The sequence below is a fragment of the Pipra filicauda genome, unplaced genomic scaffold, assembly GCF_003945595.2.
Source record: "Pipra filicauda isolate LSUMZ 115617 unplaced genomic scaffold, ASM394559v2 scaffold5_size6683894_pilon, whole genome shotgun sequence".
NCBI lineage: Eukaryota > Metazoa > Chordata > Aves > Passeriformes > Pipridae > Pipra > Pipra filicauda.
In genome coordinates, this window is record NW_024104754.1 from 2,475,576 (window position 1) to 2,503,493 (window position 27,918).

The 27,918-nt window shown below is 41.0% G+C and overlaps 2 long non-coding RNA genes across 8 annotated transcripts in view; one reads left to right on the top strand and one right to left on the bottom strand.

The window, feature by feature from the left end:
• LOC113994498 overlaps positions 1–4,354 on the bottom strand; it is a 14,086-nt gene extending 9,732 nt beyond the window's left edge. For both annotated transcript variants that reach the window (XR_005566020.1, XR_003543105.2), the window contains exons 1-3: positions 3,806–4,354; positions 2,325–2,529; positions 792–917 (exon numbers count right to left, since the gene is read on the bottom strand). This is a non-coding gene — a long non-coding RNA (uncharacterized LOC113994498). The remainder of the gene's footprint in view (positions 1–791; positions 918–2,324; positions 2,530–3,805) is intronic.
• Positions 3,398–27,918, top strand: LOC113994497. Of its 6 annotated transcripts, XR_005566015.1 has the most exons (7): positions 3,398–3,484; positions 3,815–3,916; positions 5,639–5,830; positions 14,120–14,178; positions 17,594–17,658; positions 20,601–20,724; positions 21,587–27,918. It is a non-coding gene; the product is annotated as an uncharacterized LOC113994497 (long non-coding RNA). The 6 variants fall into 6 exon arrangements; XR_005566016.1 differs by lacking the exon at positions 17,594–17,658; XR_005566017.1 differs by lacking the exons at positions 3,398–3,484; positions 3,815–3,916; positions 5,639–5,830; positions 14,120–14,178 and adding an exon at positions 15,513–15,604 and having other exon boundaries at positions 21,587–26,373; positions 27,608–27,918.

The following is a 27,918-nucleotide window of genomic DNA, read 5'->3' on the forward strand; positions in this document are numbered from 1 at the left end:
TTGGTGCTGAGCTCCTCTGATGAATTTCCTAAGACATTGCCAATGTATGTCTTTTGTTGCAGTTCAAAGAGGTTTGTATGCTAAAGTCTGTAATTGCTGAAAAAGGTGTAAATTATGCTGGAAAGTAAATATTATTTGCAGCCTTGATTTGAACTATAGGTTCATGTTCAGCATATTGCATATTTCTTTATTTTTCTTAAACCTGTAAGAAAAATATTTAATCTGATCAATTGCTCTAAAAGCAAACGAAACATAAGGCATGATTGTTTGTTCATGTGGTAGTTCTCTGAGATAAAATGCTTTGTTGTATCCTGGTAATACATCTAAAATTTTTTGGTATCACTGCTTTGCAAGTCAGAGACTCCAGGCTAAAGCAGGCTGCTTTCTTGAGGGCTAGGAGAGACATTCATATTAGAGCACTCCTTCTTAACCTCCAGACAAACCCTTTATCTTTATTAATGTGCATTATTTTACCTTCTGCAGCAGATATCCCAAATTCTGTTTTGCCATCTACTCTGTGGCAATTGAGGCTTCAGAGGGTTGGCTATTTATTGCTTAATAGCCATGGATAAAAATGCAGTAAATTCTTTACAAAATAAAAATCAATACTTACTGACATACTGCATATTGAAGAAAATAATTGTTTATGGCACACAGCTTAAGCTGTTCTGGTAATCACGTTGAAAAATACAATATTTATTCATTAGATCAAATTTAATGAGGCCTCCTGGCAGTAATTATAAAAATTACTGTAGCAGTAAATTACTAATGAGTTGTGATGTGCTTCCTACCTGTGAGGAAGGACTGGGGGTTGAAAAAAATTGATATCCAGACAACACTAGGGAGGGTGAGATCTTGAGGCTAGGAGTCAAGCTCACAGCAGCGCGGAAGTTGTTCACTGCACCGGAATGGTTAAACTAAAAAAAGAGAGGAAAAAAAATAGCAGAGAGACTCATAATCAGGAGTTTCACTTTAAATAGAGGGTAACTCTAGATTTGTTTCCAAACCAACACCTATAGGCAAGGGAACAATGTTATCAATGGGAGGAAGAGACTTCTGTACATCATCTTGCTACAAAAGCAGCTGAGGTGACCTAATTTACTGTAGTAGATCTTAGGCTGGGAACAGCTTCTTGCTTGTTGTAATAAAGTTTCATGCAAAACACAGCAAAGAGGACAGTGTTTTCTTAGTGCCCTTAAATCTGCAGAACAGTCACCTAAGATGTAGAGCTAAGACAAAGGTTGAAACCCCTCACCAGCTTGCTTTGATGCAGGGGGGTTTGACCTGAATTTCTTTTTTCTGATACAAAGCTTTAAGGAATGCAGAGACTTTTGGTAGCAAATGGTACACAGTATGAATAACAGCAAGGCATAAAGGTGTAAAAATTGTGTCACTTCTATCAAAGTCCAGGTTTCTGCTGAGTACAGGGTGTTGCTGCAGTAGCAGAGGCTGGCTAGAGAAGGGGGTTCTGCTGCATGCCAAAATTAATGCAAAAGTGCATTGGCACAGTTATGTTTCTATCTGTAGCTTGTAGAGGTTCCATAGATTTGACAGGTGGCCTTTGGTATTGCAAAACAGTGAATAGGCTAGCTTTTAGCAAGAATTTGCTGCAAAAGATTGATTCTGGGTTCAAACATCACCCAAAATCAAAAGGCTGTGAATTTTTATCTCTCACAGCACAGAACTCTTAAATATACTCTTGGGGCTTGAAAAAGAGTGGGAAAATCTAGCACGATTTATCTCCTCCTTATACTGGTATGTTGTACTAAAAGGAACCACTGGGCAATGGATACGTCCAGACACTCATACATACTGTGAAGTCAAAGGGGAGAAAAGAGTGTCCACTCACCCTGGAGTCATCTGCCAAAACCCTTGAAAGAAGCAGAAATGCAGGTCGCCTGCGCACAACCTGCTTCTGTGCAGAGATGCTGGCTTTTGTGGAGCTATGGGAAGCTGAAAGTGCCCCTAAGAGTCAAGCATTACAGTACTGAGCCTGAAAGCCTTTATGGCTTTAGCTTCATACCTAAATAAATGTATACACTGAAAATACATACAAAGCCTCAGACAAGCTCATCAATGATCAGCAACAGGTCAGCATACAGCAGGACTCTTTTTGCAGTTACCATAGTTTCAAGAAAAGGTTACCTCTTTGTTACCCCCTTTAAAAAGCAGTGGTTTGCTGTGGTTTAGCTAATTCATGTTATCTGGCTTCTTGTTATTGAAATAAGGCAAGAAGAGCTTTTGCCGTGATGCAATTACAAAAACATCTCTCAACCACCCAGAAATTAACCTTATTTAACTTCATTGCCACAAAATCCACAGACCTGCTCTGTCTTTGCTGTTATGTCACACTGCAGAGAAAACCCATCTGGTTTTGGCTGTGAATATGGTATCTCGGCTGCTCGAGTGCTTCTTTTCCTAGCACTGCCATGCGTTTCCTCAGTGACCTCAGGAAATTCAGTCTTCCCCTGTTTCTCTTTTTAAAGCATGGAAATCCTCTCCAGGCTTTCCCTTGCAGTCTGGTCCTGTCTGAAAAAGAAAATAAAGTGTGTTTTTTTATTATTAGCTGAACCGAATTTGGCAATGGACAGATGTTCACTTTGCATACAGCTGTGCTGGCTGAAGATACATTTTTCTGTCTTTCTGGAGGCTAAATTAACACTGATAGAAAATTCTGTGGTCTTCAGAGAGAAAACACTTTAGAAATAGGAATTATTGTGGGCTGGATTTTCAGAATTGCTGTCAGCCACAGCTGAAATCAGTGGAAGCTGTGAACTGAAAAAACTGAAGCCCTGAGCTACAATAGTTTACATGAATGTAGAAGTTGTTAGTGGCTGGCACAGAATTTTGGATCAATCTACATTAAAAGCTCTCAGGTAAATACAAAAAGTAGATGTGATAAAATGCTCCTATTTGGTTTTGCGCTTTGGTTGTTTGGTGACCTGTTTTGGGTTTTTTTTTTAATTGCAGAATTCAGGTCTGGGAAGGCTACAAGCTTTCACCACAGGCTGTCTGACTATTGTCTCATGATGCAAAAGAGGGTTTCAGTTAGTATCACGAATTCTTAGGGAATCTTACAGTGGCAAAATGGGAGCAATTTACCCAGTGTTTCTTCTTCTACACCTATGACATTAATTTACTTGTGTGGAGGGGGGATACTGTGAAACTAAAACTAAAAACTAAATAATAATGATGAAGCTTTTAAGAGAGGCTATATCACAATCTGACATAAGTAGTAAGATGGTTGCTGTGCACTATTACTATAATTAAATTATATTATGCTATTGCATTAAACTAATCCACCAGTAATACTGTACTTAGCAGTAAGATTTTGTCACATAAACATTATGAGCCTTTAAACTTCTGCATTTTGTCTTGCAAAATCCAGGGAAAATACAGAAATTGGAAGAGCAGAATATAACATGAAAAGCTGTAGCTGTGGAAAAAGGCCAGCTGGTTCAACATGCCAGTCCTTTTAAAGCAGGTAAGTAGAGTGTTAGAATACATTTACCAAGGGTGGAACATGAGATGCATGCGTGAGGAGCCTGCTATTACTTTGAAAATGTTAGGTACCGATCTAAAAATTCTCTTTCTAGCATTTTCCCAAACTTCAGAACACATAAGGTTAAATCAGAAGCTGCTGAGAGTAAACTGTTAAGAAAAACATGCAAATAATAACTGAAATGAAGCTGCAATCTTTTATTTAAACAGAGGCAGAAAAGGAAGGGGACTACAGATCACATAGACTATGATCAGTGTAACAGGGCAGCTGATCAGAGGAATGCAGTCTTTACAACAGTGTTACCTTTTGCAGACCCAGGAAGCAGAATAATATTTTTCAAACTGAAGACTTCACTCCCATCGTAACAGATCAAACCATCGTTCAGACCAGCAGATCCTGTCCTCTCTCAGCCTGGTAAGCTGTTGTACATTTATTCTGGTGCTAGATCTTTTCCAAATGAGTTACTGGTGCTTTCATCCACATCCTGTTGACAGCTATCCCTTTCTCACCTTTGCAAAGTACAAACTGTGTTAATTGTTCCTTTTTGTTATCATGCACAATTACTTGGATTTTAGCAAAAATTATCACAGAAAATGACAAGCAGATTTCTCTCCCTTTGCTTGCAAACACTGTAAACTTACTGTATGCCAAACTGCTGTAACTGGCACTACAGCATTTGCTCTCCTTCCTAAATTTGCCTCTGCCTTTAAATGTTCACTGAACCATCTTAGTCTGCAGTCCTTGTGATCTAATTGTGCCCACAATATGCCGGGATGGACATGCAAATCGTTAAGGGTTCAGATGTATACAGGGGTCCTCCTCCAGCTCCTGGGGGTAGGAACAGGATGAAAACGTTATGAGACTTTATTAAGTCTTATAAGACCACCATCCCTTGCCTCTGGCAGCCTCAGGGGTGGGAATTAGCCTTTACAGGGAGGTTATCATCCATAATACATATTTATGCTGTGTCCATCGTGTCTAAGAATGCTCTCAGTAAAACTTAGGCTACGCTGTAATAATACTTTGCACTTCTTTGTTGCCTTTCATCTGAGCATTTCATTGTGCCTTTAAAAGCTTTCATTAGCTAAAATTCACAACCCTGTTGTGCAGTAACTGTGCATTAACACCTCCACCATATGCAAAATACAGTTCAGAGAAGCAAGGACTGGTGTAAGTGGTTTAAAAAGCTGGAAAGAATGGGGGGGCGGGGGGGAATTGAATTGATTATTCCCACATCTATGTGCTAGCCCCATGGTTTCTATCTAAAATATCTTGGATTGATGTTCTGGCTGCATTCCGCTGCATTTTTAAATGCTGATGTGTGTCAAATTTAGCATTGTTTCAAAATTCTGAAGACATTCATTTGCAGGTTCATTTATTATCTGCTAGAAATCTATCCTTTATAACTGGATGCAGATATAACCATGAGAGCGATATAAGTGCCTGTGGAGCTAGGTATGTATTTTCAGTATTGTTAAGCTACAGAGTCTAGTTTCCCCAGGATATGTATGACTCTTGTGAAAGCCAGTTACACACATTCATGAGAAGAGAATATGCCCCTAAAGCTACAATGTCCTACGTGCATAGCCTCCAATCCTCTACAAAGCTTACATTTCACAGGATTCAAGATTATTGGTTCTTTTGGGATCAATGAGAAACTCACCACCCATCTCCAGTATCTCTGAATTACAGAGCAGAACCAGATCAAACACAGAAGAGTTCCCTCATTTATCCTGCCTCTGTAATACATCAGAGTGTGTGCTGCATTCATTTTGTGTAGGCGGGCTGGTGTCTAATGTGCTCTGTGAACATATTTATAAAGGATTAACCTGTGCCTGGTGTTCCTAAAAACTGATTTAGTTAAAATACATGTTTTATTCTACTTGTCTCAACCATACAAATCATTCCTGTTTAGCTTTGATATTAGTCATTTTTGCTGTAGTGTAATACACTGCACATTATCAGTAGTCCTGCTATGTATGACAGGGTTTTTTTCCCCAGCCAATACTTCTTAGTGCATTGTATCATCTGCATCTGAGAATTTTAACCTGCAGTGAAAGCGTTCACGAATAGAATGCGTACTGCTTAGCAAATGCTGGAACATTGAGGGTTTGAAAAGAGTGTTCTTGCTTTCAGATTGTTTAGAAGCAAACTGGGTGTAGAAGGTCAGGAATCACAGGCGCTGTGAAGGACCTAGATGCACTTTGTACCTGGAATACTGTGTGTGAGCTCACACCTGGCACCTGTCACGCTAGGAAGGATCCAGTAAAGTGAAGCTCCTAGGGCGCAAACAACTGCAGCCCACCCCTCCCACCTGCTCCAAGTTAAGTATGTATGTTTTAAAATATTTACTTTGATACAGGCAATATTTAGATATTTATTTTGTGTAGGAGAAGGATTAAAAGGAAATACAAAGTAATAGCTTGACAATAGGGAATTCTGACCCTCATCTGCAATATGTGACAATAGCTCCAAAATGTTAAGGGCAATTTGAGAAGCTGCCGACTAGGAACTTGGGATAAAACTGAAGAAGGGCAGACTTCTGATGAAGGATTAGGGGTAATTTATTAAAGTTATCAACTACGGGGAAAATGACCAGAGTAAACACTGGAAAACTTGTTACTTCAGGTGTTTGACAGCCTGACTTAAGGTTTCTTCTCACCTTGATCTTCAACCTGGAATTCAGGGCTTGGTTTGGTTTTGGTGTTTTGTATTGGGTTTTTTCAGTTTGTATCAGCCTGTACTGGGATAGTAACTGTGTGAAAAAGCTCACAGAGTTTTCAGTATCTTCTGATGGAAAGGAATAGTGGTAGTTGATTAAATTTTTGCTGCTTATCTGATTGCCGTTGAATTCAAGGAGTTCAACCCACTCTAAATTCTGTTCTTGATACCATGTAGGTACACTTGTGTGTCAGATATTATTTGTTGTACCATTTGTCTATCTTATCTGGATATAAGAAAACACAAAAATCAGTGGGTGTAGTGGGTGGAGGAAGATTCTTCTCAGCAGCCCATCAGGCAGTTTTTCTAGTTCATTTTCTTCCCCATTGTTTGAAAGGAGCTTGCAAATGTTTCTTTTTCTTGCCAAGACAGTGGTACTTTTGCCCTGGCACACATTATTGTTTTTTTTTCTTTTCTTGTGTTTTGAGTGCAGCTGAACAACAAATTCCTCTCTGTTTAACAAGCAACTTCCTCATATTAAAAGTTTTTTCCAAATGAAGTATCTTTTTTTGATTTCAGCACAGCTCTGCATTTGTATTTGTTATTAAATACTGACAAATGAATAACAGCAAGTGCAGCAATATTGTGTGCTTGTGGGCTTTCAGATCAGCCCCTCTGGAACCTGTCTGTCTATCTCAAGGAGCCACAGCAGCAGCTGTGCTTTGAGAGGTAGCAAGTAAGACAGCAAGTCAGTATTTAGGAAACGAGAGTGGCTCCCTCAAAAGAAATCTAACCTCTTTTCTGCTATTCCCTGTGCATTAGACTTAACAGTGCTCTCAGAAATTTTCATGCAAGTTACACCCATTTCACACTTGTCCCTGAAACCTAGATAATTTTAAGTTTTACAGCAGCAAAATAATTTGCTGCCTGTTTTCTCACCAACGCAAGAGACTTTCTTTAAGTGGAAGTTGGCTCATCGGAGGCCATAGGAGGACATGGATAGATGGATGGATGGATGTGTGTGTACGTGCATCTGGAGTTCTTTTGTTCTCTCCCTGTTAGCTTTGACTGTTAAAACAGCCATTTCAGTAATTTCTTGGCTGGCTTTGCAGGGAAAAAATCTTGGTCTTTGCTGCTCCTAGAAGAGAGGTTGTCATAATGTTGCTCCCCCACTTGACTGACAGACACCTTTGCGAACACACAGCATGTTTCATCTCAAAGCACTCGATGAATATCCTTAACCCCCCCCTCTGGACCAGCCCACCTCTACTTGCAATGCTCCTTGTCTTTTCTTACAGGATTGCAATCCCTGCCTTTTGTTCCTCCTTCTCAGGAGTTAATACCTCCCCACCTTACAAGTCAGCAGCAGATTCTGTCAGTTTAAAACCCCAAATAACAAACACTCCTACCCTGAAGGCCTTTTCCTTTCAAGCATGTATTTTTCTAGCCTGCAAGGGAGTCAGTGCCATAACCCTGAGTTTTCAGGGAATAGTTTCTTAGCCTGTATCTGTCTATCATGAATATCTTCCAAAGAGGGAATGAACATCCCCTCTTCTGGCAGCTCGTACATTTTGTGGTTTCCTGCCCCCCCTTCCTGCCACCCTCCACTCCTCATATGCCCCTGCACTTCATCCCGTCTACATGTAATGTCTCCTTTCAAATCCTCATTTACTGCTGCTGTCACCTCAGCCTGCTCCAGCTATTGCCTGTCAATGCAGTCACAGCCCAGAACCCAAACATTTTTGCCTCTGTTAAGGCATCCCACTGTTGGTCTTTTGTGGATTTCCAGAAAGCTGGATGACCTGTGACACAAGTTTCCAATATTTCTCTTCCATCCACACTCTATTTCCCTATCTGTTGGATTTTTCTCTGAATTTCTATGGCTTGAAAAACAAAGCATCAACTTATCAACTTGTTTTTTTTCCTTTTACCCCATTTAACATTGCTGGCATCACATTCCCACCTTTCTCGCTGAGGTCTTTTTTTTTTTTTTTTGGCAGTATTTGGTATTGCTTCTTGCTTCCTAACAAGCTGCTGTTAAGAAATGCTAGACATACCTGCCTTGGGGATAGTTGACTGTCTCTAAGCCAGAGACAGGAGACTGCTGGCTCAGGGGCAAGAGGCGACTCCTCCATAGAAACATGAAACACTGGGTGACATATAGGATGACTTTATAAAAGGGAAGCATTAACAGAATTCATGTTCATTTCAGAGACATGGAAAAGGATCCTGAAGATAAACTGAAGATCTGAGATTATTAGGTGATCTGACATAATCTCTGTCATTTAATCACTTGTGTTTGCTGTTTATGACACATTTGCTGAGCCCAAGATACTTAAACTGTGCACGTATTCAGATTTTTTCCATTTACCTCCTCACCCTGTCCCACCTTACTTTGAAATGGCAACTGATTAGAAATAAAAGATTTTTTTTCTGATGGCTCAGATAGGCACGTCAGGTAGGTATATGAGATGGAGGGGTTTAAAAACGGGGAGGATAAAACTATCATGATGACTGAGGCCTTCTTGTGCTTTGCAGCGTGCATAACAGAGTGGTATAGAGAGGATGTTCTTCCCTGAAGGAAGCTCATGGCTCCTGCTCCAGACAACAATTACTGTGGGGTTTTAGACAAGACAATGATTCAAGTTTTGTTTTCAGTCTGGTTTTTGTGTTTTTTCTTCATCTCCCCAAACCCAAGGGACTGATGGCCAGGCAAAGCTGACCACTAGTCATGTTCATGCATAACCTCTCTGGTGCTCATGGCAGACCTCCCTTTCACCTGTTCTGCAGTCCATCCCCATACATGCTCTATTCCAGCAGAGAGGCTGTTTTGGAGCCCAGCTGCATAGCACAGCGTCACAGCAATGATTTTGCTCCCTGGTGACTCACTGCATTTTGCACCTGATGGTAAAAGATAACCTGTCACCTTAAATCCTACTAGTTCTACAAGACAGCTTTTATATAATCAGTGGGTACTTCTACCCTCTTTTGTCCAAACATGAGTATAAGGTCCAGCTTGATTCCCCCATACATTTTTTTAAAGAAAGCAGCTGTGTCGTCCTTCAGGAAAACAGCTTGTAATTTAGCATTACTGCATTATATCCCCTAGGCAACGCTTCTGTCTTCAGGACATATATTTATCACAGACATCACAGTATCTCTATGGTGGTTTAGTTTTCCATCAAGGGAAGCTAAAAGAGCATTTAATTCTGTAAAGCTATGATTGATCTTCACTACAATGTACCTCTGATGCTCTTCTCAATGTGTCTTCTGATGAACAAGATTTCTTCTTCCACTTTTGATCTCTCAGAAGTCTGTACTGATCTCAGAAGAGTGGGCTTGTTTTGCCTTCTAGTGCTACCTGTCTTTGTGCTTGGCAGAGCTTTCCTGTCCTTTGGTCAGCTCTCCAGTCCTCGTTCACTCCATCAGTCAGTGGCTCTTTGCCTTACTCAGGAGGCTCCTGTGGAGAGTTGAATATGTGCCAGCAAGTAAATAATCTGCCAGCATTGGATGGCTTTCACTTCTTGTTTACGGTTTCATTTTTGGTATTACAAAACAGTTGTGTAGACTAGGTAGAGGGACACATCTTAAGATACGTTCAATTAAGATGAACAGAAAAATGATGGCCCCACTGCTTGCTCTGAAACTTTTCTATGTTCTTAATGCAAGCTGCTTTGTTAATTGCTACTTCTTCTGATGACCATTTCACCCTTGAGCTTAGAGCAGTACCGTTCTATTGTTACAAATTCTGATCCCAAAAGACACAAGAAACCAAGCTTGGTCTTCTTAGTAGGAGATACTATGTACTATAGCACTTGTCAAATCTATTTGATAAACGCACGCAGCTCGAGACAAAAGCAAGCAAGGAAGGAGTGGGAATGCAAATTCTAGAGAAATCTTTCAAAGCCTGCAGTAATTGGCAAGGTAAATGCAAGGCTCTTTCTGCTTTTCATAACACTGGTAATATCAGTTTATGATAAAAAGCTATTCTGAGTTACACAAGAAGGTAAGATATTTGCCAAAAAAATTCTTTAGTTTGAATTCTGTTTTTTTATGATGGACATGAAGTGCCATCCATACTGAATGACTGTTGGCATGCAACTTACCACTGAGCAACTGTATGTTGATGGATAAGCCAGTCTCATCCAAGTGTCAGGAAGATTATCAAAAAAAAGAGCTGTCTGTAGTTGCTCCATCTCTGAGGAGATTGCCAACTCACCCTAACAAAAGAAAACATTAGTGTGCTATTTGCGTCTCACAAAGAGACTGTGATAAGATGACATGATAAATGATAGAGGGCTTTTTTTTCCCCAGTAAAAACACATAAGGTAGCTAAATCATCAAGTGTAAAGAATATTTTGGCTCTTGCAACTGGGGTGAGTAATTTATTTTTTAAAAAGGGGAAACAGTTAGAAAAACAAGAGTGTAGGTTCTGGGGTTTCTGTATTTCTTAGAATCACTCTAATTGCATTAAGTAATTATATGATATAGTAATTCATATACGTACGCATGGAAGCACCCACCTACGCATATGTACAGGGAGAAAATGATAAAGGGCCAAATTACTAACTTGCTTTCAGATATCCCACAGAAAATTGTACATGCAATCAAGCTACTATTCTGCTGGCTTGCTTGCACTAATGGCTATTTGAATGCCCATGTTTTGTTACTCTGAATTAAAGATCGAAAGAAAGGTAATTTTTCAGGTGGTGAAAAAGGAGGTCCCTTAAAAATACTAGCCCTATGAATTAGATTTTCAGTACCTAGTTTTGGTGTGGTATACATTAACTAGAGCGCTGCATGCATATACCACAACTGTCTGTGTAAAATGCTAGCAAGCTACTTGGTTGCCCAATTCCATGGTTGAGCATATATTAAATGGTAGTGCATCACTGTTTGAGATTTCTAGATATTATGAAAATTTGGCTGTCTCTGGTTAAGAATGTTACATGTTGCTACTCAGCACTTCGTTGACGTTGAGAGATATACTATTACCAAAAACTGTCAAAGATATGCAATGAGTTCCCCACGTCCCTCTTACCTCGTTCATCGCACTCAATACATGCACAGTGAGATCAGGACTTGGGTGTTACTGATACTGCACCTTTACCTGCAGTTAATGGCGATCTCCAAATGACAGCCAAATGCCACATACTGATGGCATTTAACACAATGTGGATTGTGTGCCTTATCCGGCGGGGATCTATATGAAGCGGAGTTTGTTTTCAGCACCAGAGGGTCTCTAAAGCATCAAACAGCTCCCTTCTCTCCTATGGATTGCCCAAAGCACATGTGAACACACACCGAAACTAGCAGTTGTAAACAGAAGAGCCAAATTTCTGCAATGGCAGAAAAGAAGAATGTCCCAACCTTACCTCCATGTCTGCACTGGAACAGGAGTCAGACCATAATCAAGGGCTTTGCATTTTGCTTCCTAGCACGCAGAGAAATAGAGGATTTTAGTTTTCTGAGTAGTTTCATGATAATTTTTTTCACACAAATTAAAACAAATCATTTGATATATGGAGATGAGTTATATGTTTGGAGTAGGCAGCTTATGAAAGCACAACTTTTTAATCAATGAAATCAGAAATAAGCTCACCAAGTATCACTCACAATGCCTGTTACAGGCATCTACACTCATGCTGTTTAAACCCATGCATCCCCTGAGATTAGTAAAGCAAAGCACACATATCTTCAAACCTAAATTAAGTTCTTGAAGAGAATGCCTTACCTCATATATGAGCAGATCCAGTCTCATATTCTGGAAAACAAATCAGCTTATGTGAGTAGCATTCTTCTGGTGTTTGGATTAAATAGCTGATCTCACTTTCTTCTGAAAGATTTTTTTTTCTCTATGTCATCTAGCTCTGCCTTCATCCTCAAGAGATACCACATTGCATGAGGCAAGTGTCTTGTGTATCCACTTCTGCACAAATGTAAAGGAAATTATAAACATCGTGTATCTTTATGTAGTGAAAGCACTTCTACTGCCTTCATGTCACAGTATGAAGGATGTGGAGCATTTATCCTGTGAAATAGAGAAGGAGCGGAAGACTTGTGCAGGGCCATGCTGTTAGGAAGAAAAGCAAATTCTGCCTTATAGTTTGGAAATAATGGCATTTTGCAACCTGACAAAGGATCCTAAATGGCCTAACACTATTAATATATTGTAACAGTCTAGCAAGATCTTTTTTCTTTGTGGTGCAAAATAATGCATATAGTTATGGCTCACGTATACTAGAGATCCCTCATTGCAAATTTCAGATTGAATCCCTGTAAAAAACGGGTATGAAAATGTCTAATTCTATTGAATTAGAGAGAAAAAAGGCCACGGGAGAGAAAAAAGCCCCTAAACATAAAACCACTGACATCACACCATCTTGTGACAAATTTGCAGCCTGCTCTATGTTTTGACTGACCTTGTCTTCCACAGCTTGGGAGACTCCTTTCCCAGTGACTGAGTATTTGAATTGCAGCTCTAATAGCATATAGAGCATGTTGTTTGCAGTTATTACAAAAGCAATCTCCACATTGGGGTGCAGGCCATAACGGATGGGGCTCTGGGGAGGTAGCATTTTATCCATATTTTTATAGTAGCCTTCATAATCCAGGTTTGAAGAGACTGAAAACCCAGAAGCAAGCACTGACTTACTATCAAACTGTCAAAGAAATAATAAAAACCTTGTCAGTAAGACACTGGTGGCAATCCTCACTAGACAGAATAAGGACCTGCTTAGGCATAAATGAAATTGTTCTATTATGGAGTCACTGTTGAGAACAAGACTTTTATATCACTTTTATATCCGTGGAAATTAATCTAATTTGTTCCCCATTTTAATTAGCCTCTTTATGTCACATCCAAGTTCCAATGCTTGCAAGAAAAAGAAAAAAGAATTTTCTAATAATCAGATTATCCTTCTGAAAGAAAACAGCAAAAAGATAATTTTAATTTAAAAAATAAAGAGACAGAAATATTTTAAAAGAAAAATATTATTTCTTCCAAATTACAAAGTGCTGCTCTCTGGTGTAACATTATTATTCTGTGTAGCAACTTATTAAATGAAGCAATTTATGGTAGCATCTCTGAAAAATGCCATCCTTTATTGAAATGAAAGCGAGTAATAGCATAAGGACTGTAAAATAAAAAGGCAGAATATCTTCTTTTAGACCATTACAAAAATACATGTATTGTCTATTTGAAAATCAATAGAGTACCATAAAATAAAATGGAGCTGTGGTATCATCACCATAATTTCTATTTCAAATGGTTTGCTGAGAACCAAATTGTGTCTTTTATGGAAAAAGAATGACAAATGCTTTAATTCAATATCACACGCATTTGTATATATGAGCTGAAATTCTGCTGCGACTCAAAGCTGTTAGGCAAATATTTTAGTATCACCACAAGTTTAAAAACAACAGACATGTGGGAGTACATCCATTTATTTACACTTGTACTGACTTAAAATTCAAAATGCTATTTGATGCTTTTAAAGTACTTCTGTGGGATGTTAAATTACTGCTGAATTCTTACTGTTCTGAGATACCTTTCAACCTGCCAAGATGCACGATGATGATAATAATAATAATAACAGCAGTAGCGTGGGGATCTTTAAAATAATGTGGGGCTTATTCCTTTAAAGATAAATACCATTTTCACTAACCCCCGTTTTATGATTCAGCATTTCTGATGCAACAAAGTGAAATAATGAAAGTAAAACAACAACAGGTTTGTGTGGGATGGGAAAGGGAAAACGAGCACATGCATTGTCAGAATTTTTGCAGACATTGTAGGGGAAAAAAAGCTCGTGTAAGTGGCACTTCCCTGTCCCCCCCGGGAAAATTCCTCCTCTTGTTTTTAGTGTTCGCTACATTTCCTTCTTTTATTCCTTTTTCTGATCTCGTCCTTTCGTTCCCCATGTCTCCTCTGATGCTTCTCCTTCCTCCTCGCAGCGGGAGACTCCTGGCAGCCGGGGAAGGAGAGCCACGGCTGGATGGTGCGAGGCTTGCAGGTGAGCTGGGGGCACCGGCGCCTGGGGAGGAGAGAGATGGGAGCCCAAGGCTTGCTGCCTTGTGTGCACAGGGCCTGATGCACTCCCGCCTCCTTCTTCGGCGCGCCTCTATCTCAGGGACAGGGTGCGGATGTGGCGCTGGGAGCTTCCTACACCTGCCTTGCTCGGGGCTGCGGGGGAGGAGGAGGAGGTGAGATGGCCAATGTGTTAAGTGAGGATAGGGGCTGTGAGCCACTCCTTGTCAGTCGCCCTTGGCGTGCATGGGCTGGGAAGGGGCTGTCCTGCTACCTGCCACCATCACCATCTGACAAACCCCGAGTTCAGTGAGGGTCCCCTCCGTCCGCCAGGCATGGCCACCGCCACAGGCGGCGATAATCACCAAATGCCCCACAGAGGTGGAAGGGAGAGGGCTTTTCTGCCTCCCTCTTACCGAATAGTTTTGTCGCCCACGGCCCCTCGGTCATTATCGCCGCTCGGCCCCAGCCCTGCGGGCACAGCACTGCAAGGAATCATTGCATTGCTAAGGGATCAGAGGTCACCGCTGCAGGGAGCCAGGGGCTGGTTTATTAAACGGCCAAGTCTGTTTAAAATGTAATTCCTCAGGAAGAGCCGTGTGCTTGTGGCCATTTAAATGAGTAGCAGAGCGTGCCCGTTCATGCCCGTGTTTGCTTCCTCCAGGCACAAACCCCGGCTCGGCGGGCCGATCCCGGGGTTGCGGTCGGCCGGGTCGCCCGAGCCCCGCAGGGCTGTGACCTCTGCGGGGCTGGCTCCTGCTCATGTCACACCCCTGTCCCCCCGGTGGAAACTGCGGGAGGAAGTGCGGGATGCGCCTCGGGTTTGCTGAAACTGATCCATCTGCGCTGGCTCCTGCGCTGGAAACGACCGGGCTCACACAGGCAGGCGCCCGGGCGGGAGGCTCCGGGCCGGGGGCGGGCTACAAGCTCTCCCGCCGGCACCTGGGTGTTGGCAGCGGGGTGCCGGGGGTGCGGCCCTGCCTGGGGAATCCCGTACGCCCCCACTCCAGCGTTAACACGAGCGTTTGCGAGAGGGAAACCTCCCCTGGAGGTCGGGGCTGCCGTCACACCCCCGCAGCGCTGCCCAGGGTCAGGCCCGGGGGGTACACGCTCTCCCCGGGTGCTCCCTCCCCCGGGGCCGGGCACAGCCACAGCCACAGCCACAGCCACAGCCACAGCCACAGCCACAGCCACAGCCACAGCCACGCTCCCCCGCCCGCGCCTCCCACGGCCCGCGGCACCGCCGGAGCGGCCGCCGGCAGGGGGCGCTCTGGCTCCGGGAACGCGCCGCCGCTGACCCGGACGCGTCCCGGCCCCGGCCCCGGCCCCGGCCCTGGCCCTGGCCCGCCGCGCCACGGGGCAGGGCACGGGCAGAGGCACGGGCACGGGCGGCTGCCTGGGGCGCCCGGCAGGTACCGCGGGGAGCGAGGAGGTGACGACCTCTCGGGCAGAGCCGCCGGCCGGGGGGGGACGGTCCGGCACCCCGAGCGCACCTGGGCGGGCGCGGGGAAGGCGGCGCCCCGCGGGCCGAGGGGCCGGGCCCTCGGCGGGGCCGGCGGGCTGCGGGGCCGGCGGAGCCACTGCCGCCTGCAGAAGTTGGCGACAAACGTGTGGTCGCCGTGGCTGCAGCCGCGGCTTTCTTTGTGCGTATGTCTGTCAGCACTTTGGGTGACATTCCCTCCGCTGCGCGGGTGGCTGGCCGTTCTTCCCATCTTTATTGCTGGAAGAGGTTATTCTAAACAAGAGGAAAAGACGAAAAGCCTTTATAATTTTCACAGAGGTTTTTTAGAATATACTGTCGAAAAGCAATTTTTTTTTTTTTTTGTAATTGGAGAGTTTCTTAGCATTCAGGTTGATGCTCTTTCTTTAGTACAGATACGTATTCCAAAGAGATACTTGATTTCTTTGACCATATCTTTGATCATAGCTTATGATTATTACCTATATACACCTATGTTTGTATCTTTTAAGAGTCAGTAACAAAAATTGTTTTAATTAAAAGCCTTCCAAAACAAAGATTAAAAAGGATGGAGGAAAATATCATAACCTAGCAGTCAAAACCATGCTTTCCTCTTATGTACTATGCAAACGTTTTGGACCAAACCCTTAGCAATATAAATTGGTGTAGTGAACCTCACTGATTTACCTCAGCTGAAGACCTAATTCTGTGCACTACATGCTCAGAATATGTAAAAAATATTGCAGAGACACAAAAACGCATGGTTTCGCATTTCAAGATAAATCAAACTAAGCTAGACAAAACCAAAAAAAATTCTTATTCTGTACTACAGTAATTAACTGTAGTGACTGCAAATTTTTCATTCCCACGTGCACAGGCATGTACTTAACTAGAAACTGTATGTGATGCTTTAAAATGAAAAGAAGTAGTTTCTTGTTTGATTTTTTTTTTCTTTTTGCTGTTAGATGTGCAGTCATTCTAGGATATGTGAACAAATCTTTAAGAAATTAAATGCATCCTGCTTTATTACTGCGTACCCTGTAAAGGCTTTTAGTGACTTCACCGTTTCAAGTGGCTTTAAAAGGAGAAGTTCAATGCTCACATTTTTAAAGTTTTATTTCTGTGGTGTTTTGCTTGCCTAGTCAAACTTATGCAGTGCAGCATGGTGATCAGGCATTATTACTGGTTGTAGTTTATCAGGTTTTTTAATGTGAGATTTCCCAAATCCACTCGGGAATGAGATATGCTTTAGGGGAAGTGGCAGGTTCCTCACACTCAAAACCGATCACCCTGCTGACTTCCTTCCCTGGTTTTCTTCAGTAATTTCTCTAATGTGTTCAACCACTTTACTACAAAATAAATATTCAGAGATGGGGAGGGAGAGGGGGGAGAAAGGAGGAAAAAATAGGCCTCCTAGTGAGCTATTGATTTGAAATTTGAAACATTTTATTGATACAAGAAAAACCAGACATAAGGAAGCAGTTTCATATTGCACAATATTTGAAAAAAATCGTGTGCATCTGTTTAGCACAATACACTGCATAATGACAGCAATCTTCCCTGTTTGTATCTATTCATCTGATTATACAGCGTAACAATTCTTTTTGCTACACATTTATTTACTAAAGGATTTTTTTTAATGGATAATAAATTAGTAAATCAGATACCGTGTGCTTGGGAAAATATGTTAGTTGACTCCCTACACACAATTCATATTTTATGTGATATGCAGTGATACTTGCATATACAGATGAAGTTATGTGCTTCCCTTGTGGCAAAGACAAAGGAAGTTTTAAATCACTATTTAGTACTCTTTCATCTAGGCACATGCTATTTTGAAAAGCTTCAGTTTTTAACACTGCAGTGCAGCACTGATGTAATGAAGAGCTTTGACTTACTTGAAGTGTAACCCAGTGGCCTTCTTTTGATGCCTTTTCCATAGCTATTTCTGCTGCAGCTTCCTGTCCTTGACCCAACAATACATTGTGAAGTTCTCCGGAGTCAATGGTAAATTCAAACTTGTTCCCTAAACAGAACAATATACTGTACTACTTTGAGCCAAATAATGAAGTGTTCAAATAAGCATGTGTTCTACACACAGTGTTTAAATGGCACCACATTACATGAGTCACCAAAGGAAAAAAAAAAAGCCCTCAAAAATATAGTTTCAATAAGTCAGCTGAGCTAGTATATTGTACTGTTCTATGGCCAAGTATTTCGTATTAGCAAAATGCCCCTGTGTCTGAAAAGCAATGCAGAAGTGAGACAATTGATTCCTGCTAATGGATTCCCTACATATTGCCTATAAAAATATTTCAATGCACACTGAAGTAGATGTGTTAGAAATTTATCTAAAGAAAAAAAAGGAAATTAATGTCTCATTAAAGGTGATATTACACAAGGGCAATGAAAGGGGCTAAGCAGAAGTCCTTACATTGGCATTAGGAGGTAGTTTGGTCAGAGGAGGGTTAGCAGGTTTTCAGTAGGGTCGAATCTATCACTCAAGTATAGTTGTGCTAGGTTGATGACTTGCACTAGTAAAATACAGAACAGCAGGCAAGCTACCTCTGATTTCAGAAAGCAGCCAGCAGTCACCCAGGCAGCTGAGTCAAGCGCTGTAACTTTCCTCAGATGCTAAGTGTTAGAGATGTAATGCCATCTGTGTGTTATCATGTGACAAAGGCCTTGTTTATTTCTCTGGTTTTGATAGAATTTCTAAAACCAGTGGTATTGCTAACTAACTTGGTAGACATTTCTTTTATGGTAAATGCTATGTGTTCTCATGATTGTTAGTAATAGCATCTATATATAGTCCAGAGGAATCTAATGGTTCAGAATCGATAAGGAACCAATCCAGGAGATAAACGCTACTGGGGAACAGCACTACCTTCTTTGGAAGTTTTTGTGAACACTGGACACATTTTGTTCCAAGTTACATTTGGGCAAAGTTCCCATAAATTAAGAATTACAGTTGACAGACTGTTGTGAAAAACAACAGTTAAGGTGTAAGACCTATTCTATGGGGCATAGTATTTTATTATGACTTCTATTTGGTAGAGATCCAAGTATAACACACGTTAGGGTCACTCACAGTGCAAAATCTGTCCTTCAAAGGGCTGAGGCTTGTAATGCAAACTGACAGCACAAGTCATCCCCGACAGTCTGCTGTCTCACATAATTATTGGTTTCAGGAGAGAACTTTTTGCTTTTCATTCTTTTAGAAATGTCTCTTTTCTGGACATTCCAACTCCATCTTTTTTGCTTGTCCTTTCCGGGGGCCTTCAGTATCTCTATTCAAGTAGCATAATTTATTCATCATTGTCCACACTTGAAAAAATACTGTGTAGAGCACATTTGAGCACAAGCATGTGGATTTTGAAAACCAATGTAACTGAAGATTTTATTTTAAAAACCCTCTGTTTGTAGGATCATTATTATAGACACACTATACCTGATTTCTCTTCATGGAGAATTAGAGAGAAAATCAAGTAAACGTTGAAACAGTAGTCAGTGTAAGTTCAGAGAGTTCCCAAAGCATCAGTTTGTTTTTCTGTAACTAAAAGCTTTAGGATAGAACAGCTGTGAAATTAATAGAAAATGCTTGTAATATTTATCAGTGTTTATTTTCTCTAAAGCTTTGGGTTTTACTTGTGGTCCAGATCTCCCATTTAAAGTATTTTAAAATCTTTTAAAACCATGCAATACAGATTCTGGATATCATAAGCTTAAATCATGAACATATAGAAACATTCCTCAGAGTATATGAATACGTTCACAGATGATGATTAAGTGTGCCAGCTTAGAAGACCAGCTAAGCTTTCACCAAAATATGGCAAAGTTTTAACATAAGGTTTTTTTGAAATGTCTGCTTTGACAAATTAAATGTGGACTTTTGTGTGTAAGCCTTTTAGTGTGTCAACAAGGCTAGAAACACTAAATTGTGCTGAGAAAGAGTATTAATACAGCATTCCAAGGTCAGCTGAGCTCAGATTTCTCTAGAAGAGGAACAGTTTCTCTTAAGAAATTGCCATATGGCAAAATGCTTAAAATTTTAGAAGTCTGTTAGAACCAGATCTAAATTTTCCACTGTTAAAAGAAACAACAAGAGAGCTCCACACCATTATTTCTCTCTTTGTACATGGATGTGCTGTGTGAATCCAGAGGTGCATTCAGCTATGTATTAGTAGGGAGCACTGAGCCGCTAGAGCAGGAAAAGATAGGACAGAAATAAACTGTTGGCTGCAATTGCCCCTTTGAAAAAGAACAGGAATTTTGAGAGGGGAGAGAAGGAGTTCCCTTGGTCCCAATGGAGTTTATTATTCTCTGGAAACAGGTAAACCAACCCTGGCTCAGGAAGATACTTTAGAATAGGAAATGTTTTGCCTTTGAAATGTACCAGATTACATGTCATTTCAAATAGTGTTCATGGCAAAGATACCCCTGGGACCACCTTACAAGAGCTTTATTTCTTGCCTGCAAATTAGTCAGTTCAAAACACTTCTCCTCTCATCTCTGCCTTCAGCTCTTAATACCACACATGCCATTCGTAAAAGAGCGGAAAAGAATGAAAAGCCCCTCAATACAATGGTACAATTAAAAAAATAAAACAAAAGACTGTAAAGGCAAGAACAAGATGGGTTTCAGCTGACAAGGAAAAGAATGAAATTTTGGTGCATTTTTGGAGGCATTTCAATAAACCCTCTTTCTTCCGTTTCAGCAGGGGCTCATTGAAACAGCTATGTTTTCCAAGTAGCAGGCAGACAGACAATAGCATCTAAATTATTTTTAAGAAAGCACTTAAAGCACTAAGCACTCACTACTACTAAATCCATCTTAGAGGAGAAGGGTGGAGGAAGAAGAAAGGTCAACAAATGTATCAAGTTCTTTGTGTAATGCCTCACTGACATTTTCCAACTCCCTCAGCTGGCTTTTATTTTTTTATTTTTCAGAATCCTGGTAAAATGCAGTAAAGGATTTAAGGTTATCATCTGTCTCTCTCTAACTTCTGACATCTCTTTATAACAAGAAAGAGTCACAGCCAACTGTAACAGGAGGGCAACACAATGAATCCTGGTAAGACCGGGAAGGGGGGAGGTTCAACTTTGCTGCTCCTTTGCCCCTATTTCTTCCTCACAGAACAGAAGTGCCATCTGTTACTAGTTCTAACATGCATGCATTTGATTTCCATTCAGTAATAACTAACACAGGAAAAAGATTATCCAGTGATCTAAAGTACTATCAGCATTAGCAAATCTTCCCATCCAGTGTTTTGTTTGCACCTCTGAAGATCTTGCAGATGAAATGGATATGGGCAAGTGCCTTAATGGCCTAGAATTATTCTGTTCTCTGGTAGAGGACCATATGGTCAAGGTATGGATCATGACCAGACTGAGGATATTTAGGTGCTTAGATCAGAAAGAGATTTAGGAAAATCAAACAAGAGGACTGATGTTTAGATTCTCCAACCTGAATTCACTACAATCTCTATTACTCAGTGTTGTATTAAATCATCATAATAATGCAAAATCAAGTCACAGCATGTCGTGTGAGGCTAGACAGTATAAAGTATAAGCCTGTTTCGAAGTAATCCGTAAAAATGTTCTTAGGCTTCACTCAAATTTGTCACATTCACAAGCAAAAAGCCCAACACCACCAAACACCTCCCAGTCCAGCAAATTCAGTTTAAGATTATGCTGGCTTTGGCTGAGGTATTTCTTCATAGCATCTAGTATGGGGCTGTGGTTTGGATTTGTGCTGGAAACAGTGTTGATAATTCAGGGATGTTTTAATTATTAGTGAGCAGTGCTCACACAGAGTCAAGACCTTTTCTGCTCCTCACACCACCCCACCAGTGAGGAGGCTGGGGGTGCACAAATGTTGAGAGGAAACACGGCTGGGACAGTTGACCCCAACTGACCAAAGGGATATTCCGTAGCATAAGGCGTCATGCTCAGTATAAACTAGAGATGGAAGTTGGCTGGAGATTGCGGTTTGGGGACTGCAGCTCATGGACTGGGTGGACATTGGCTTGTTGGTGGTAAGCAATTGTTTTTTATTTGCATTGCTTTGTCTTGGGTTTTATTTCTCTCCTTTTTTTTTTTTTTTAATTGGTGGTGTTGTTGTTATTAAACTGCTGTTATTTCAACCCATGAGTTTATCTCCTTTACCCTTCCAATTCTCTTCCCTTCATCCTGCCATGGGGGAGTGGGTGAATGGCTGTGCTCTGCTTAGTTGCTGGCTGGGGCTAAACCATGACAAAGATCTGAAAAAACAATGAAAACATCTTTTCTTCCTAACTCACTGCAGGTGCCAAAGACCATCTGGATCCTTCAGTTATGCCTAGTTGTGCCTGATGTCTTACTGTTGAAAGAAATGGGGTGCAGCAGCAGATGCCAGCAAAGTAAAGGTGCCTACATAGTGCTGTTTGCAAAGCAGGGTAACAATTAAACAATTGGTGCAGTGGGATTTCTCTGTCAGAAATGTCTCTTCAGGCATTTCAGGGCTCTTTCTTCTTGCTATCTATACCTGACTGTTTTAGCAGTCTTCATCCTCACAGCTTTCCCCCTTTTGCTGTTCCTGCCTGCCCACCTTGTTGCTTAAAACACCTCTGTGGCCAGAAATTGGCCATGTTGTCAAGTGCCAGCTTTCTTCCCAAAGGCTGGGGAATGACCTCAAACATGGGAGAAGCATGGCCAGTGCTGTTATAATGTAAATAAACTTGTAAAATGGTTCAAGAGGCAAAACCCAGAAAAATGACTAGCAAGTAGCTTGTGCTTTAGATTAGCTTAATTTGCTCAAGTCAAATCTGAAGCTGATCTGTCTGGCAAACCTACTGATGCCTACATTGTCAAAATACATGAGACAACATTTCATTTCTCTAAATTTCCATTAATTTCATTGCCTTATTTTCTTTCTGTTCCTCCTACACCAGGATGACATTTTTGAAGTGTACTTTTAAGAGCATAATTTGATCAAATGATCCAAGGGAATTCCCTATAGATATCCATGATTTAATGCTAGATCTGTTCTAAAGGTTGGCATGCCTGATAATGGCAATTGGTTTAACACCTGTTAATTTCTAAATAATTAATATAGAGTGTTTTTTTCTAGACAGAACTGTGTCTTGTGTACACAGCTCAATCAGAAAAATAAAGGCAGGGCCCAGCCATGCGTGGTGGTGAGCATTCTGAGCATCCCAGCCTCAGCCAGAGTGGGTGTTTGGCACCTTGCTGAAGTCAGCCATTGCGCATGTCCTCTTGTGAGATGCTTGTAGGTGACTTCCAGATGACCTTGAGGAGACTGGACAGGAATTCACTGGTTGGCTGATTTATGTTTCAGTACCGTAGATATTCTGTGCTCTGAAAACAAGTAGGGTCAGCAGCTGAATTTGAATTTCTCTGTCTTCCCTTTCTCTTCTCCATTTGTGATTTTTACTTTCTGGCTCACAGCACATGCACTAGAAGCTGAAGAAACCTCTTTTATCAGGTTAATATTTTCATCATAGTTGTGGCTCACATCCACATAGGCTTTGGGCTCCTCTGCTCTGTACCCATTTCTCGCTCTTTTCAAAGGGAAGTAGGAAACTCTTGGTATGGGTGCAAAACTTAGAAGAGATCTATGCCAAATAAGAGCAAGAACACAGCTGCACAAGACTCAGCATACTGCTCACAGACAAAAAGCAGTGAAGGAAAAGATAACATTTTAAGCTAAATGAGAGATCGTTATACAATACTCTTTCCATTCAGCTCGTTCTAAGAGGAATATATACATGTGGCAGCAGCACTTGGGACATGAAGAGCTACTTTGAAAGTAGATGCGTTTCCCAGTGTTTGAGATGAGGATGGAAAGTGGAGAGTGAGAAAGCTGGCTGCCCCTGCAGAGGTGCCCCCCTCTGTGGCCACAGCAATGTCTGTGAAGCCATCATGCTTTTCTGTCCTTAACGAGAAAGCAGCCTGGACTGGCTCAGAGCAAACACGGTTTGTAGGAAGCATTTCAGGCTGATGTTCTTGCCTGAGGAGGGAGTTTTCCAGTGGCCTGGCAGAGCCAGTTGGTAGCATGAACAGCTCAAGCTACAGCAAGGAGACCCAAGCAGAAGTACACGAACTCGTCCATATTCCCTCTTACTGTGGTGAAGCAGGAAGGCACAGAAGGGAGGCCTCAAAATCATAAGGCAAAGGACTGCTCTGTGGGCTGCCTGGCCACACGTACAGGTGTACGTACGCAAAGCTGTAAATGGGAGCCCATGCAGGGGTTGTGCTGTACTGGGAGAGCTAACTGGGCTGGGAAAGTAAGCTTTACCCTTTCAAACAGACCAGTGTAAATGATAGCAGAGGGTGTCATGCAGGCAGTTGGGATCTTTACACTGAGCCTCATGTTATCAGAGGGTTTTGCTCACTGCGCTGCCTTGTGAAATGCAGCCTGTGACCAGAGGGAAAGTGGTAAGCCAGTGGTAGAACTAGATTAAAACAGCAGTACGCAAACACACTGACCTCTTCCTGAGTGGTAACCTTGAATGAAAGCTGATTCACTGGACTGATTTCATTCAGCTTGTCCATGAGAAAATAGAGCACAGCAGCGTTGACTGCAACTGGCCAAAGTGCTTGTGAGCTTCAGTGATCTTCATGGTATTTGTTTCAGCTTCCAGGTCCTTAAAGATGTTAGCAATGTTATAATGTGGTATTACACTCGGAGCCTACAAAAAGGTATTGGCAAAAGGCACAATATATAAATGTAAGAATGTAAGAATTTATTGGTAGTCCAATTACTATTTTAAACAGTATAATAATCAAAATTACTTAATGAATAGTGGAAGACCTCATTAAAAATAGGGGTAAAATTGCTACATAAAAAGTTCCCTATTCTCTGGCTTTGTGCTTATTCCTCCAGTGTTCCTTTGGGTCTTAAGACTGACACTTTGGTATCTCTCAAAAGGAATGGGGGAGTACTACAATGAATTATCACCAGGAGGAGCATGATACTCATGGGAAGGGGATGTCTTTCTCCTCAGTCTGGTGTCTGATTTAGTTTTATGTTTTCTTAACACTGTCAGCTTACTGGGATTAAATGACTTATTTGTGTCATCTGCGTCTGCACTCTTTCCCACAGCTGACTCTAGAGCTGTAGGCATTTCAGTGTACAATGAATAACCATTTGTTATTACCATAAACTAGAGTTAAACTAAAATTTAGTCAAGAGAGCCTCACAGCTGAACAATTGCTATCACAACTAAACCAAATTAAAATCTATTTAGGCCCAGACAAACCCAGGGAATTTCTGGGTCCATATACTATCATGTCAATACAAACCTTGTTGCTTTTTAATAATAATGGCTAAATCACGTTTACTGGGCTATAAAGTCCCTTTTAGTCTGTGAATTGCAGAGTTCAGCAAGGATTTGCAAACCCTTCTATGACTGCAGAATCATGACTGAGCAGTAGATCTTGGAAGCATTCACACTTTCCTAACTTTTTTTGAATTAGAATAATTCAAGGTCTGATTGACTTGTATTTCTTCATTGCCATCAGGAGGCCAGCTAAAAAAAAGTGATTTTCATCGCCAATATAATTTGCACAATCAGCAGGAATACTGTAGTTATTAAATTGAGAGCTATAGGTTGTAGTGCTAAGTTAAAAATTCCTGCAGAAGACCATTGTGTAACCTCATAAAGGTATAGGATAATTAAGAATACGTTTGAATCTAAGACACGTCACACACGAGCACACTCACAGACACTATCAGATAGGTTTTACACGAGGCAGTTCACAACAATTTCTGAAATTGGCTCTGTACACAAACACAGCTTGATCTCATATATATATTTAGAGATTGATTAGAAACAGAATGAGAGATGTCATAGTCACATCTGTTTAACTTTTGAGCTAAGCAATCATCTGAAGACTGGAAACTAATATCTTCACATATCTATTGCATGTTTCAATGCTATTTGCTGACTTTCTTCTGAAAAGACTCACTGAATATTCCATTTTCTTTGACAGCCTGTGTTCACAGATGCACATTTTTAATAACAGAAACACTTGTTATACATTTCTAAAATTATCTGATCAGCTTCCTCCTAACAAGAACTTTCTCATCAACTTGATACATGACTACGTATTTTATGTATATGCAGTGTTTCCACCATGTGAAAAATTCAAGATGCTTTAAAATACCTCCCATACAATAGTACATAAATATTTCTTTTAAAAACATGATTTTTCCATGGCAAAAAAAAATATACTCTGTTGATCTATCTTTTCTTGTGTGTTTTATAAGCACTCACAGTTTCAACCATACTTGTAAATATATGTATACTTTAATGTTAGAAGTATAGATATTAATATCTAGGTAATCTGTTAAGTGTGGTTACTCTCAAGGAGAGGACATACAGACCTCCTCATCTGGAGGGATCTCACCTTGAGAGGGCCACAACCTCCTAGGGCCCCTCTGCCAATATTTCACCACCCTCACGGTGAATGAGGTAAATAATTTTTCCTAATTCCTGGTCAGAATTTCCCTTGCTCTGACTTCTGCTAGTTGCCTCTTTCCTGTCCTTGTGCACCCCTAAGAAGAACCTGGCTCTGTCTTCTCTGTAGCCTCCGGGGAAGTATTTTCAGACAGCAACAAATCCTCCTGCCCTCCTGGCCTTTTCAAGGCTGAAGAACTGCAGCGCCCTCAGCTTCTCCCAGCACGCTCCCTGCTACAGCTCCCACTGGAGTAGCACCAGTAGGTTAATGTCTTTCTTGTACTGTAGGAGATACAGTAATTACATGAAAATTTTCATTTATAACATCTGTTTTTTGTTCATATACTTGCTGATAGTGTAACACCCTTAACTTGTTCTACAGCTGTACTGTCTTCTTGAGTTTTGTCCTGTTTGGTTAAGTTGGATCTACTTCTACTTCAGTTCGTTCTTCTGAAGTCCAAATTTCTCCTTGCGCTGCCAGTTCTTCAGTTACCTCCCTTGCCACTAACCAGACAACCCATGTTTCAGCACGTTATAGGCTTTTCAAGAGAAAAAAATTTGCTTTTTTTAATATTTTTTTCTTTTTGCAAAATATTGTTCTACTTTCTGAATACATTGGCAAGAAGCTGGAACTCAAGGGTATGGTCCCGAAGAGCTGATTAACACACTGGCCTTGGACCAACAAAGTTTAGGAAAGAGAACACTTAGAGGAAAGAATACAAGATTTTAAGATTAGAAGGGTGGGAGAGCTCTTCTGAGTTTGACTCTGCAAAATTTCTGACAGCACTTGGCTCTGCCATACTGCTGCATGGAGTGCTTCTGAGTTTCATCTGCAGTTGCTGAGAACAGAGGATATTCAGTACTTACCAGAAAGTATTCTCCCTTTCGAAGGATGAAGCTCTTGAAGACCCCCCCACCACTGTTAGCAATATGACCTTTTCAAGTACTTAAAATTACTTAATTAGCAATATAACCATTAGAAAGAACAAAATCATTCTAGCAAAAGTAACAGATCTGTAATTGCAGGTGTTACAGAATGTAGTACAAAAGATGGTGTTTCCAAAATTTGTTTTAAAGTGTTTTAAAAGGCTGTATAAAGAAGGGAAGCAAGCAAGCTACCAGGTAGTGGATTACTTTCCCCTCGGAAAGTAATTCTTACTTCACTTTTTGTGAAGTAAGAATAGGGGGAACATGTAACAAGCATCTTGCTATTAAATTTGCCCATGACAAATAGTGCAGCTGCGTGTAGTGTGCCAGAACATCTGCAGAATCACGACACATGCTGAATCCCCCACACTAAGAGCGTGACATTATACTGAAAACAATTCAGTTGTAGAAGCAATATAAATCCATTTTATATAATCTTTCTCCACCTTCTCCTCCCCCTTATCTTTTGAATCATGTTAACTACAGGATTCTGTCACTTCTTCACAGCATCAGTTAAAAAGTATAAAAGTGACTAAGCATTTCAGGATTATCTTCTTCTTTCATTAGCAGCTAGAATGCAAGTACATCTTATCTGAAGAAACAAAAAAGAAAGATAACCAGTGGCAGAAATGCACTAGACACCAGAGCTTACTCCAAGTGGAACCTGACATCGTTTGCAGATGCAATTTAACTCTCAAGAAATCAAGGGGTGATTTTCTGTGTCAGCATCTTGTGTGGTTTTTCAGTTGAAAGTAATCAGTCGAATTGCTGCCAGTCTTTACTTCACCCATGTAAATGACAACACAAAGTACTGTGATATGTAATATCACAAAGTGTTATGGAAAAATATGCCTAAAATATATAGATTTCTAAAGTAA